Raw genomic sequence first — 14,404 nt, forward strand, 5'->3', positions numbered from 1 at the left:
TCTGACCACTGTCCCTTTATGAGGTTATAACTCTGGAACGCTTCAACGGATCCCGGTGATTTTGACATTGTTTTCTCGTGACATATTGTACTTCATGATAGTGATAACATTTCTTTGATATTACCTGCGTTTATTTGTGAAAAAAACAGAAATTTGGTGAAAATTTTGTAAATTTCGCAATTTTCCAACTTTGAATTTTTATGCAATAAAATCACAGAGATATGTCACACAAAATACTTAATAAGTAACATTTCCCACATGTCTACTTTACATCAGCACAATTTTGGAACCCAAATTTTTTTTGGTTAGGGAGTTATAAGGGTTAAAAGTTGACCAGGAATTTCTCATTTTTACAACACCATTTTTTTTTAGGGACCACATCTCATTTGAAGTCATTTTGAGGGGTCTATATGATAGAAAATAACCAAGTGTGACACCATTCTAAAAACTGCACCCCTCAAGGTGCTCAAAACCACATTCAAGAAGTTTATTAACCCTTCTGGTGTTTCACAGGAATTTTTGGAATGTTTAAATAAAAATGAACATTTAACTTTTTTTCACAAAAAATTTACTTCAGCTCCAATTTGTTTTATTTTACCAATGGTAGCAGGAGAAAATGGACCCCAAAAGTTGTTGTACAATTTTTCCTGAGTACGCCGATACCCCATATGTGGGGGTAAACCACTGTTTGGGCGCATGGGAGAGCTCAGAAGGGAAGGAGCGCCGTTTGACGTTTCAATGCAAAATTTACAGGAATTGAGATGGGAAGCCATGTTGCGTTTGGAGAGCCACTGATGTGCCTAAACATTGAAACCCCCCACAAGTGACACCATTTTGGAAAGTAGACCCCCTAACCCCTAAGGAACTCATCTAGCTGTGTTGTGAGAGCTTTGAACCCCCAAGTGTTTCACTACAGTTCATAACGCAGAGCCGTGAAAATAAAAAATATTTTTTTTTCCACAAAAATTATTTTTTAGCCCCCAGTTTTGTATTTTTCCAAGGGTAACAGTTGAAATTAGACCCCAAAAGTTGTTGTCCAATTTGTTCTGAGTACGCTGATACCCAATATGTGGGGGGCAACCACCGTTTGAGCGCATGGCAGAGCTCAGAAGGGAAGGAGCGCCATTTGGAATGCAGACTTAGATGGATTGGTCTGCAGGCGTCACATTGCGTTTGCAGAGCCCCTAATGTACCTAAATGAGTAGAAACCCCCCACAAGTGACCCCATATTGGAAACTAGACCCCCTAAGGAACTTATCTAGATGTGTTGTGAGAACTTTGAACCCCCAAGTGTTTCACTACAGTTTATAACGCAGAGCCGTGAAAATAAAAAATCTTTTTTTTTTCCACAAAAATTATTTTTTAGCCCCCAGTTTTGTATTTTCCCAAGGGTAACAGGAGAAATTGGACCCGAAAAGTTGTTGTCCAATGTGTCCTGAGTACGCTGATACCCCACATGTTGAGGTAAACCCCTGTTTGGGCGCACGGGAGAGCTCGGAAGGGAAGGAGCACTGTTTTACTTTTTCAACGCAGAATTGGCTGGAATTGAGATCGGACGCCATGTCGCATTTGGAGAGCCCCTGATGTGCCTAAACAGTGAAAACCCCCCAATTATAACTGAAACCCTAATCCAAACACATCCCTAACCCTAATCCCAAAGGTAACCCTAACCACACCTCTAACCCTGACACACCCCTAACTCTAATCCCAACCCTAATCCCAACCGTAAATGTAATCCAAACCCTAACCCTAACTTTAGCCCCAACCCTAACCCTAACTTTAGCCCCAACTTTAACTGTAGCCTTAACCCTAGCCCTAACCCTATCCCTGTCCTTAGCCCTAACCCTAACCCTAACGGGAAAATGGAAATAAATACATTTTTTAAATTTTTTAATTTTTCGCTAACTAAGGGGATGATGAAGGGGGGTTTGATTTACTTTTATAGCAGGTTTTTTAGCGGACTTTTATGATTGGCAGCCGTCACACACTGAAAGACACTTTTTATTGCAAAAAATATTTTTTGCGTTACCACATTTTGAGAGCTATAATTTTTCCATATTTTGGTCCACAGAGTCATGTGAGGTCTTGTTTTTTGCGGGACAAGTTGACGTTTTTATTTGTAACATTTTCGGGCACATGACATTTTTGATCGCTTTTTATTCCGATTTTTGTGAGGCAGAATGACCAAAAACCAGCTATTCATGAATTTCTTTTGGGGGAGGCGTTTATACTGTTCCGCGTTTGGTAAAATGGATAAAGCAGTTTTATTCTTCGGGTCAGTACGATTACAGAGATACCTCATTTATATCATTTTTGTATGTTTTTGTGCTTTTATACGATAAAAACTATTTTATAGAAAAAATAATTATTTTTGCATCGCTTTATTCTGAGGACTATAACTTTTTTATTTTTTCTTTGATGCTGTATGGCGGCTCGTTTTTTGCCGGACAAGATGACGTTTTCAGCGGTACCACGGTTATTTATATCCGTCTTTTTGATTGCGTGTTATTCCACTTTTTATTTAGCGGTATGATAATAAAGTGTTGTTTTTTGCCTCGTTTTTTTTTTTTACGGTGTTCACTGAAGGGGTTAACTAGTGGGACAGATTTATAGGTCGGGTCGCTACGGACGCGGTGATACTAAATATGTGTACTTTTATTGTTTTTTTTTTTATTTAGATAATGAAATGTATTTATTGGAACAATATATTTTTTTTTTTTTTACACATGTGAAAATTTTTTTTTTTACACTATAACATTGCCCCAGGGGGGGGGGGCATGATGTTATAGTGTAAGATCGCCAATCTTACTTTGCTGTGCACTGTGTCAGATCGGCGATCTGACACGCACAACTCCTGGAGGCTTCTGAGCAGGCGCAGTGAAGCCACCTCCCTGCAGGACCTGGATGCCGCGGCCATCTTGGATTGCATTGCTCCGGGAGTCTCAGGGAAGCCCGCAGGGAGCCCCCTCCCTGTGCGATGCTTCCCTATACCGCCGGAACACTGGGATCATGTTTGCTCGTAGTGTGCCAGGGGTTAATGTGCCGGGGGCGGTCCGTGACCACTCCTGGCACATAGTGCCAGATGTCAGCTGCGATAGTCAGCTGACACCCGGCCGCGATCAGCCGCGCTCCCCCCGTGAACGCGGCCGATCGCGCTGGACGTATTATCCCGTCGGTGGTCATACGGGCCCACCCCACCTCGACAGGATAGTATGTCCGATGTCAGAAAGGGGTTCATTCTTATGTCCTTAAAGGGAATCTGTCACCCCTTTTTAGGCCTATAAGCTAAGGCCACCACCATCAGGGGCTTATCTACAGCATTCTGTAATGCTGTAGATAAGCCCCCGATGTAACCTGAAAGATAAGAAAAACAAGTTAGATTATACTCACCCAGGGGCGGTCCGGTCCGATGGGTGTCGCGGTCTGGGTCCGGCGCCTCCCATCTTCATATGATGATGTCCTCTTCTTTGCTTCCTGTCGCAGCTCCTGTGCAGGCGGAATTCTCTGCCCTGTTGAGGGCTGAGCAAAGTACTGCAGTGCGCAGGCGCTGTGATAGTCCAGAGAGGCCTGTGCCCTGCAGTACTCAAGAGAGCAGATAAAGTACGCCTGCGCAGGAGCCGCGACAGGAAGCAAAGAGGACGTCATCGTATGAAGATGGGAGTCACCGGACCCGGTCCGCGATGCCCATCGGACCGGACCGCACCGGGACCGCCCCTGGGTGAGTATAATCTAACTTGCTTTTCTTATCTTTCAGGATACATCGGGGGGCTTATCTACAGCATAGAATACTGTAGATAAGCCCCTGATGGCTGTGGCCTTAGCTTATAGGCCTAAAATGGGGTGACAGATTCCTTTTAAACCAGAGAGTTATGTCACACAAAATAGTTAACATTTACCACATGTCTAGTTTACATAAGCACCATTTTTTAAGCATCATTTTTTTTTTTTTTGTTAGGAATTTACAAGGGTTAAAAGTTGACCAGCAAGTCTTCATTTTTCCAACATTCACAAAACCATTTTTTTAGGAACCATCTCACATTTAGGCCGGTTTCACACGTCAGTGATTCCGGTACGTGAGGTGACAGTTTCCTCACGTACCGGAGACACTGACACACGTAGACCCATAAAAATCAATGCATCTGTGCAGATGTCATTGATTTTTTGCGGACCGTGTCTCCGTGTGCCAAACACGGAGACATGTCAGTGTTCGTGGGAGCGCACGTTTTACACGGACCCAATAGAGTCAATGGGTCCGCGTAAAACACAGACCTCACACGGACATTCTCCGTCTGGGGTCCGTGTGCGTGCAGGAGACAGCGCTACAGTAAGCGCTGTCCCCCCCACATGGTGCTGAAGCCGGTATTCATATCTTCCCTGTAGCAGCGTTTGCTATAGAGAAAATATGAAGAATAGTGTTAAAAATAAAGATTTAGGTGTCCGCCGCCCCCCCACCCCCTGTGCGCCCCCCCCCGCTGGTCAGAAAATACTTACCCGCTCCCTCGCTCCTTCCTGGTCTGGCCGCGCCTCCTACTGTATGCGGTCACGTGGGGCCGATCATTTACAATCATGAATAGTCGGCTCCGTCCCTATGGGAGGTGGAGCCACATATTCATGACTGTAAATGATCGGGCCCACGTGACCGCATACACTAGAAGCCGCGGCCAGACCAGGAAGGAGCGACAGCCGACGGGGGACCCGGGTAAGTATTTTCTGACCAGCGGGGGGGCGCACAGGGGGTGGGGGGGGCGGCGGACACATAGATCTTTATTTTAAACACTATTATTCATATTTTCTCTGCCGCAAACGCTACTGCAGAGAGGATATGAATCGCGGCTTCAGCATGATGCAGAGTGGGTACCACACGCTCCGTGTGGTACCCACTCGCCATACGGGCGGCACACGTGTGCCGCACGTATGGCCTCCGTGAGTTCCCAGGCACACGGACACGGATAACTCCGGTACCGATTTATTCCGGTACCGGAATTATCTGGACGTGTGGGACAGCCCTTAAAGTGACTTTGGGGGCCTATACAGAAAATACCAAAAAGTGACACCATTCTAAAAACTGCACCCCTCAAATTCCTCAAAGCCACATTCAAGGAGTTTATTAACTGTTAAGGTGCTTCAAATGAATTTATGCAATGTGGAAGGAAAAAATGAATATTTTACTTTTTTTTCACAAAATATTTACTTACCCCATAACATTTTTATTTTCAGAAGGGTAACATGAGAAATTTAACCTCAAAAATTGTTGTTCAATTTCTCCTGAGTACTCAGATACCCCATATGTGATGTAAAACTACTGTTTGGGCACACTGCAGGGCTTGGAAAAGTAAAGAGAATGCTTTGACTTTTTGAATGCAAAAATGGCTGGAATTAAGAGTGGACACCATGACACGTTTGGAGAGCCCTTGATGTGCCTAAAAAGTCACCCTCACTGAGTATTTTGGAAACTATACCCATCAGGAAATGTATCTATATGGCCGGCCTCACACTCAGCGTATGTAAATACGGTCCGTTTATTACGGCCGTAATACACAGAAAAGTCCCCAAAATAGTGGTCCGTATGTCATCCGTAGGCAGGGTGTGTCAGCGTATTTTGCGCATGGCATCCTCCGTATGTAATCCGTATGGCATCCGTACTGCGATATTTTCTCGCAGGCTTGCAAAACTGACATCTAATGGATTTATGAGCTCAAATGTTCGTTAAAAAATATATACAGTATATATATATATATATATATATATATATATATATATATATTATATATGTCATTGAGACACATATATATATATTCTGTATTTATATTTAATTCAGCGCGATATATGTGAAAAGCCGGTAATTCAATTGCCGGCTTTTCATTTCTCCTTCACAAGCCTGACAGGATATGAGACATGGTTTACATACAGTAAACCATCTCATATCCCTTTTTTTTTTTTTGCATATTCCACACTACTAATGTTAGTAGTGTGTATGTGCAAAATTTGGGTGCTGTAGCTGCTACAATAAAGGGTTAAATGGCGGAAAAAATTGGCGTGGGCTCCCGCGCAATTTTCTCCGCCAGAGTGGTAAAGCCAGTGACTGAGGGCAGATATTAATAGCCTAGAGAGGGTCCATGGTTATTGGCCCCCCCTGGCTACAAACATCTGCCCTGTTGTGAATTCCGCTCTTGGGCTCCCTCCGGTGGTTGTAAGTGGCACTTTTGCGAGTTCTGCTCTTGGGCTCCCTCCGGTGGTTTTAAGTGGTACTGCTGATCCTTGGATTTAGTAGTCAGCAGCTGCTTCCACTGATTGTCTTTCTGGCTCGGCTATTTAGCCTGGTTCTATCCTTCAGCCTGTGCCAGTTGTCAATGGTTCCTGGTTGGATTCACATCTCTGCTTGGATTTCCCTGATATTCTGACCAGTTCAGCAAAGATAAGTCCTTGCTTTGTTCTTTTGCAGTCCACTTGTTGTGGACAATCTTTCTGCACTTTCTATGCTTTTTCTAGTCCAGCTTGTCAGTATGGATTTATTCAGTTAAGCTGGTAGCTCTGGGAAGCAGATTTACCCTCCACACCTTTAGTCAGGTGTGGAGATTTTTGTAAACTCTGTGGTGGATTTTTCTAGTTTTTAATACTGACCGCACAGTATTCTTTCCTGTTCTATTCATCTAGCTAGACTGGCCTCATTTGCTACATCCTGGTGTCATTCTGCGTATGTCATTTCCCTCTCCACTCACAGTCAATATTTGTGGGGGGCTGTCCTATCCTTTGGGGATTTTCTCTGAGGCAAGATAGCTTTCCTGTTTCTATCTTTAGGGGTAGTTAGTCCTCCGGCTGTGACGAGGTGTCTAGGGAGTGACAGGAACATCCCATGGCTACTTCTAGTGTTGTGTTAAGCTCAGGAACTGCGGTCAGTACAGATACCACCTCCTCCAGAGCACGTCCCATGTTGCTCCTAAACCACCAGCGCATAACAGTACAACTGGCCAAAAATGAATTAAATGCATCTCAAAAGAAGGAAAAGGAAGTTCTGAGCCATTTTTTTTTTCTGCAGTCTGTTTTGTCTTTTTTTCATCTTAATCTCTGGGTGGTTCAGGATTTTGGCGCTGGCATGGATGTTCAGGGTTTGTTTTCTCGTGTGGATCAACTTGCTGCAAGAGTACAGAGTATCCAAGATTATGTTGTCCAGACTCCGGTTTTAGAGCCTAGAATTCCAACCCCTGATTTGTTTTTTGGGGACAGATCCAAGTTTTTGAACTTTAAAAATAACTGCAAATTGTTTTTTGCCTTGAAACCCCGTTCCTCTGGTGATTCCATTCAGCAGGTTAAAATTGTCATCTCTCTGCTGCGTGGTGACCCTCAGGACTGGGCATTCTCCCTTGAATCAGGGGATCCGGCATAATGTAGACGCATTTTTTCAAGCGCTCAGATTATTGTATGACGAACCTAATTCTGTGGATCATGCAGAAAAGACCTTGTTGGCCCTGTGTCAGGGTCAGGAAGCGGCAGAAGTATACTGCCAGAAATTTAGAAAATAGTCTGTGCTCACTAAATGGAATGAGGAGGCTCTGGCAGCAATTTTCAGAAAGGGTCTTTCTCAAGCCCTTAAAGATGTTATGGTGGGGTTCCCCACGCCTGCTGGTTTGAGCGAATCTATGTCTCTAGCCATTCAGATTGATTGGCGCCTGCGCAAGCGCAAAGTTGTGCACCATATGGCAGTATCCTCTGAGCAGGGTCCTGAGCCTATGCAATGTGATAGGATTTTGACTAGAGCAGAACGGCAGGGATTCAGACGCTAGAATAGGCTGTGTTTTTACTGTGGTGATTCTGCTCATGTTATTTCTGATTGCCCTAAGCGTATTAAGAGGGTCGCTAGGTCTGTTACCATCAGTACTGTACAGCCTAAATTTCTCTTATCTGTGACCTTGATTTGCTCATTATCGTCCTTTTCTGTCATGGCATTTGTGGATTCAGGCGCTGCCCTGAACTTGATGGACTTGGAATTCGCCAGGCGCTGTGGTTTTTCCTTGCAGCCTTTGCAGAGCCCTATTCCTTTGAGGGGCATTGATGCTACGCTGTTGGCCAAGGATAAACCTCAGTATTGGACTCAGCTGACCATGTGCATGGCTCCAGCACATCAGGAAGATTGCCGTTTTTTGGCGTTGCATAATTTGCATGAGGTTGTTGTACTGTGTTTTCTATGGTTACAGGGACATAATCCGGTGCTGGATTGGAAATCTATGTCTGTGACTAGTTGGGGTTGTCAAGGGGTACATAGTGACGTTCCTTTGATGTCAATTTCCTCTTCCCCCTCTTCTGAAGTTCCTGAGTTTTTGTCGGATTTCCAGGATGTATTTGATGAGCCCAAGTCCAGTTTCCTTCCTCCACATAGGGACTGTGATTGTGCTATTAACTTGATTCCTGGCTGTAAGTTCCCTAAGGGCCGACTTTTCAATCTGTCTGTGCCAGAGCATGCCGCCATGCGGAGTTATGTTAAGGAGTCTTTAGAGAAGGGGCATATTCGGCCGTCTTCGTCACCATTGGGAGCGGGATTCTTTTTTGTTGCCAAGAAGGATGGCTCCTTGAGACCCTGTATTGATTATCGCCTTCTTAATAAGATCAGGGTCAAATTCCAATACCCTTTACCTTTGCTTTCTGATTTGTTTGCTCGGATCAAGGGGGCTAGTTGGTTTACTAAGATTGACCTTCGAGGGGCATATAATCTTGTTCGTATTAAACAGGGTGACGAATGGAAAACTGCATTTAATACGCCCGAAGGCCATTTTGAATACCTTGTGATGCCTTTCGGGCTCTCTAATGCTCCTTCTGTATTTCAGTCCTTCATGCATGATATTTTCCGCAATTATCTTGATAAATTCATGATTGTGTATTTGGATGATATTTTGATTTTTTTCCGACGATTGGAAGTCTCATGTGAAGCAGGTCAGGATGGTATTCCAGATCCTTCGTGATAATGCTTTATTTGTGAAGGGGTCTAAGTGCCTATTTGGAGTTCAGAAGGTCTCTTTTTTGGGTTTTATTTTTTCTCCCTTGTCTATAGAAATGGATCCTGTTAAGGTCCAAGCCATTCATGACTGGATTCAACCCACATCTGTGAAGAGTCTTCAGAAATTTTTGGGCTTTGCTAATTTTTATCGCCGTTTCATTGCCAACTTTTCCAGTGTGGTTAAGCCCCTGATCGATTTGACGAAGAAAGGCGCTGATGTGACGAATTGGTCCTCTGCGGCTGTTGAGGCCTTTCAGGAGCTTAAACGCCGATTTACTTCTGCCCCTGTGTTGCGTCAGCCGGATGTTTCTCTTCCTTTTCAGGTTGAGGTTGACGCTTCTGAGATTGGGGCAGGGGCCGTTTTGTCTCAGAGGAGTTCTGATGGTTCTTTGATGAAACCGTGTGCTTTTTTTTCCAGAAAGTTTTCGCCTGCGGAGCGCAATTATGATGTCGGCAATCGGGAGTTGTTGGCCATGAAGTGGGCATTTGAGGAGTGGCGACATTGGCTTGAGGGAGCCAAGCACCGCGTTGTGGTCTTGACCGATCATAAGAATCTGATTTACCTCGAGTCGGCCAAGCGGCTGAACCCTAGACAGGCTCGATGGTCCCTGTTTTTCTCCCGTTTTGATTTTGTGGTCTCATATCTTCCGGGATCTAAGAATGTTAAGGCTGATGCCCTCTCTAGGAGTTTTTTGCCTGATTCTCCTGGAGTCCTTGAGCCGGTTGGCATTCTTAAGGAAGGGGTGATTCTTTCTGCCATCTCCCCTGATTTACGGCGGGTGCTTCAGGAATTTCAGGCTGATAAACCTGACCGCTGTCCTGTGGGGAAGCTGTTTGTTCCTGATAGATGGACAAGTAAGGTAATTTCTGAGGTTCATTGTTCGGTGTTGGCTGGTCATCCTGGGATTTTTGGTACCAGAGATTTGGTTGCTAGGTCCTTTTGGTGGCCTTCCTTGTCGCGGGATGTGCGTTCTTTTGTGCAGTCCTGTGGGACTTGTGCCCGGGCCAAGCCTTGCTGTTCCCGCGCTAGTGGGTTGCTTTTGCCTTTGCCGGTCCCTGAGAGGCCCTGGACGCATATTTCTATGGATTTTATTTCGGATCTTCCTGTTTCCCAGAAGATGTCTGTTATCTGGGTGGTTTGTGACCGGTTCTCTAAAATGGTCCATTTGGTACCTTTGCCTAAATTGCCTTCCTCCTCTGACTTGGTTCCATTGTTTTTTCAGCATGTGGTTCGTTTGCATGGCATTCCGGAGAATATTGTGTCTGACAGAGGTTCCCAGTTTGTTTCTAGGTTTTGGCGGGCCTTTTGTGCTAGGATGGGCATTGATTTGTCTTTTTCTTCGGCATTTCATCCTCAGACAAATGGCCAAACTGAGCAAACTAATCAGACCTTGGAAACCTATTTGAGATGCTTTGTGTCTGCTGACCAGGATGATTGGGTGGCTTTCTTGCCGTTGGCCAAGTTTGCCCTTAATAATCGGGCTAGTTCGGCTACTTTGGTTTCGCCTTTCTTTTGTAATTTTGGTTTTCATCCTCGTTATTCTTCGGGGCAGGTTGAGCCGTCTGATTGTCCTGGTGTGGATTCTGTAATGGACAGGTTACAGCAGATTTGGACTCATGTGGTAGACAATTTGACATTGTCTCAGGAAAAGGCTCAACGTTTTGCTAACCGCCGTCGGTGTGTTGGGCCCCGGCTTCGGGTGGGGGATTTAGTCTGGTTATCTTCTCATCATGTTCCTATGAAGGTTTCTTCCCCTAAGTTCAAGCCTCGGTTTATTGGTCCTTATAAGATTTCTGAGATTATCAATCCGGTATCTTTTCGTTTGGCCCTTCCAGCCTCTTTTGCCATCCATAATGTTTTCCATAGATCTTTGTTGCGGAGACATGTGGTGCCCGTTGTTCCCTCTGTTGATCCTCCTGCCCCGGTGTTGGTTGATGGGGAGTTGGAATATGTGGTGGAGAAAATTTTGGATTCTCCTTTTTCGAGGCGGAGGCTTCAGTATCTTGTCAAGTGGAAGGGTTATGGCCAGGAGGATAATTCTTGGGTTGTTGCCTCCGATGTCCATGCCGCCGATTTGGTTCGTGCTTTTCACTTGGCTCGTCCTGATTGGCCTGGGGGCTCTGGTGAGGGTTCGGTGACCCCTCCTCAAGGGGGGGTACTGTTGTGAATTCCGCTCTTGGGCTCCCTCCGGTGGTTGTAAGTGGCACTTTTGCGAGTTCTGCTCTTGGGCTCCCTCCGGTGGTTTTAAGTGGTACTGCTGCTCCTTGGATTTAGCAGTCAGCAGATGCTTCCACTGATTGTCTTTCTGGCTCGGCTATTTAGCCTGGTTCTATCCTTCAGCCTGTGCCAGTTGTCAATGGTTCCTGGTTGGATTCACATCTCTGCTTGGATTTCCCTGATATTCTGACCAGTTCAGCAAAGATAAGTCCTTGCTTTGTTCTTTTGCAGTCCACTTGTTGTGGACTTAATCTTTCTGCACTTTCTATGCTTTTTCTAGTCCAGCTTGTCAGTATGGATTTATTCAGTTAAGCTGGTAGCTCTGGGAAGCAGATTTACCCTCCACACCTTTAGTCAGGTGTGGAGATTTTTGTAAACTCTGTGGTGGATTTTTCTAGGTTTTAATACTGACCGCACAGTATTCTTTCCTGTTCTATTTATCTAGCTAGACTGGCCTCCTTTGCTACATCCTGGTTTCATTCTGCGCATGTCATTTCCCTCTCCACTCAGTCAATATTTGTGGGGGGCTGTCCTATCCTTTGGGGATTTTCTCTGAGGCAAGATAGCTTTCCTGTTTCTATCTTTAGGGGTAGTTAGTCCTCCGGCTGTGTCGAGGTGTCTAGGGAGTGACAGGAACATCCCACGGCTACTTCTAGTGTTGTGTTAAGCTCAGGAACTGCGGTCAGTACAGGTACCACCTCCTCCAGAGCACGTCTCATGTTGCTCCTAAACCACCAGCGCATAACACTGCCCCCAGCCACCCCAGAAAAGGCACATCTGGAAGATGCGCCTATTCTGGCACTTGGCCGCTCTCTTCCCACTCCCGTGTAGCGGTGGGATATGGAGTAATGAAGGGTTAATGTCACCTTGCTATTGTAAGGTGACATTAAGCCAGATTAATAATGAGGAGGCGTCAATTATGTCACCTATCCATTATTAATCCAATTGTATGAAAGGGTTAAAAAACACACACACACATTATTAAGAAGTATTTTAATGAAATAAAAACACAGGTTGTTTTAATATTTTATTGCTCTCTCAATCCACCTGAAGACCCTCGCTTGGCAAAATAATAAACCAACAATATACATCACTTCTGATGAACTGTCACGTCCCACGAAGTAAATCCATCTGAAGGGGTTAAAACAATTTACAGGCAGGAGCTGTGCTAATGCACTCGCTCGTGCCTGTAAACCCCGGGTGCTGAAAGGAAAGCTGGGTGATCTGTACTTACATTGAGTCGCGGTGGTGCTCCCTCTGCTGGATGAACTCACATGAACTCGAGTGTGGGAACTTTTCCAAGGCTGCAGTTCATGACAACATCCAGCAGAGGGCGCCTCACCGTGACTCAATGTAAGTACAGATCACCCAGCTTTCCTTTCAGCACCCGGGGTTTACAGGTACGAGCGAGTGCTTTAGCACAGCTCCTGCCTGTAAATTGATTTACCCCTTCAGATGGATTTACTTCGTGGGACGTGACAGTTCATCAGAAGGTATGTATATTGTTGGTTTATTATTTTGCCAAGCGAGGGTCTTCAGGTGGATTGAGAGAGCAATAAAATATTAAAACAACCTGTGTGTTTATTTCATTAAAATACTTTTTAATAATGTGTGTGTGTGTTTTTTAACCCTTTCATACAATTGGATTAATAATGGATAGGTGACATAATTGACGCCTCTCCATTATTAATCTGGCTTAATGTCACCTTACAATAGCAAGGTGACATTAACCCTTCATTACCCCATATCCCACCGCTACACGGGAGTGGGAAGAGAGTGGCCAAGTGTCAGAATAAGCGCATCTTCCAGATGTGCCTTTTCTGGGGTGGCTGGGGGCAGATGTTTGTAGCCAGGGGGGGCCAATAACCATGGACCCTCTCTAGGCTATTAATATCTACCCTCAGTCACTGGCTTTACCACTCTGGCGGAGAAAATTGCGCGGGAGCCCACGCCAATTTTTTCCGCCATTTAACCCTTTATTTTAGCAGCTACAGCACCCAAATTTTGCACATACACACTACTAACATTAGTAGTGTGGAATATGCAAAAAAAAGGGGATATGAGATGGTTTACTGTATGTAAACCATGTCTCATATCATGTCGGGTTTGGGAAGGAGAAATGAAAAGCCGGCAATTGAATTACCGGCTTTTCACTAACACCGCTGCGTATTTCTCGCAAGTCACACTGCTGGTCCGTGTGGAATCCGTATTTTTCTCGCCCCCATAGACTTTCATTGGCAATTTTTTTTGCACAATACGGTGACAAACGCAGCATGCTGCGATTTTCTACAGCTGTACAAGACTGTATATTACGGATGGGTAATAAACGGCAGATAGGAGCTGGGCCATAGAGAATCATTGGGCCGTGTGTAATGCGAATTTTACGGAAATAGTTTATGCGCTCATACGTCCGTAAAACTCGCTAGTGTGAGGCCGGCCTAAGTGTGGTGAACACCTTGTACCCCAGGTGCTTCTTAGAAGTTTATACCGTCGTGCTGTGAACATTTTTTTTTTTGAAATCACATCTTTCCCACAAAAATGTTCTTTCAGACCCATTTTTTTATTTTCACAAGGGTAACAGGAGAAAAGGCACCGTGCAATTTCTCAATTTGAGTGCAACAATACCCCATATGTGAATATAATACAAATACCGTGCTACAAGTGCCTGGAGTCTAACTACTTAACTACTTGTTACATAAACTGCTCCCCTACTTAGCTCCTTGCGTTGTTTTGTGCACGCCTAGGGTATATACTGTGGTGTACCACACAGTTGTTCCTGGTGTGATACCTATTTGCCTATTGAAAATACACTGAAAGTACACTCACATTAAATTATAGTACTGCAATGTTTAAGTATCTCCACATATGCATACCTTAGTAGGCTTCAAGATGTGTCTCACCGTGACAGGGTTGATATCATGTGCTGGCCCGGGTTGCTGTGAAGCTGCTCAAAGTATGTGCACCGGAGGTAATAGTCTGGACCTCACCGGTATTGATTGCAGGTAGGGGGACATTGTTATCCCCTGGATAGTATCGTCCGGATGAGCGCACGCAGCAAAAACCTCATGTGATTTTTTTTTTTTTTTTTTATGCTCTGGTGCTTTCACAATAAAAAATTTTATAGAAAAATACACTATGGTTCCAAAGTTTAGGGTCACCCAGACAACTGTGTTTTCCATGAAAACTCATACTTTTAT

At 44.7% G+C, this 14,404-nt stretch overlaps 1 protein-coding gene across 4 annotated transcripts in view; it reads right to left on the bottom strand.

The window, feature by feature from the left end:
• The window catches only part of TEX11 (testis expressed 11), a 301,033-nt gene that overhangs the window by 57,553 nt on the left and 229,076 nt on the right, over positions 1-14,404 (bottom strand). The window lies entirely within an intron of this gene.

The sequence above is a fragment of the Ranitomeya variabilis genome, chromosome 2 (assembly GCF_051348905.1).
Source record: "Ranitomeya variabilis isolate aRanVar5 chromosome 2, aRanVar5.hap1, whole genome shotgun sequence".
NCBI classification, from domain to species: Eukaryota; Metazoa; Chordata; class Amphibia; order Anura; family Dendrobatidae; genus Ranitomeya; species Ranitomeya variabilis.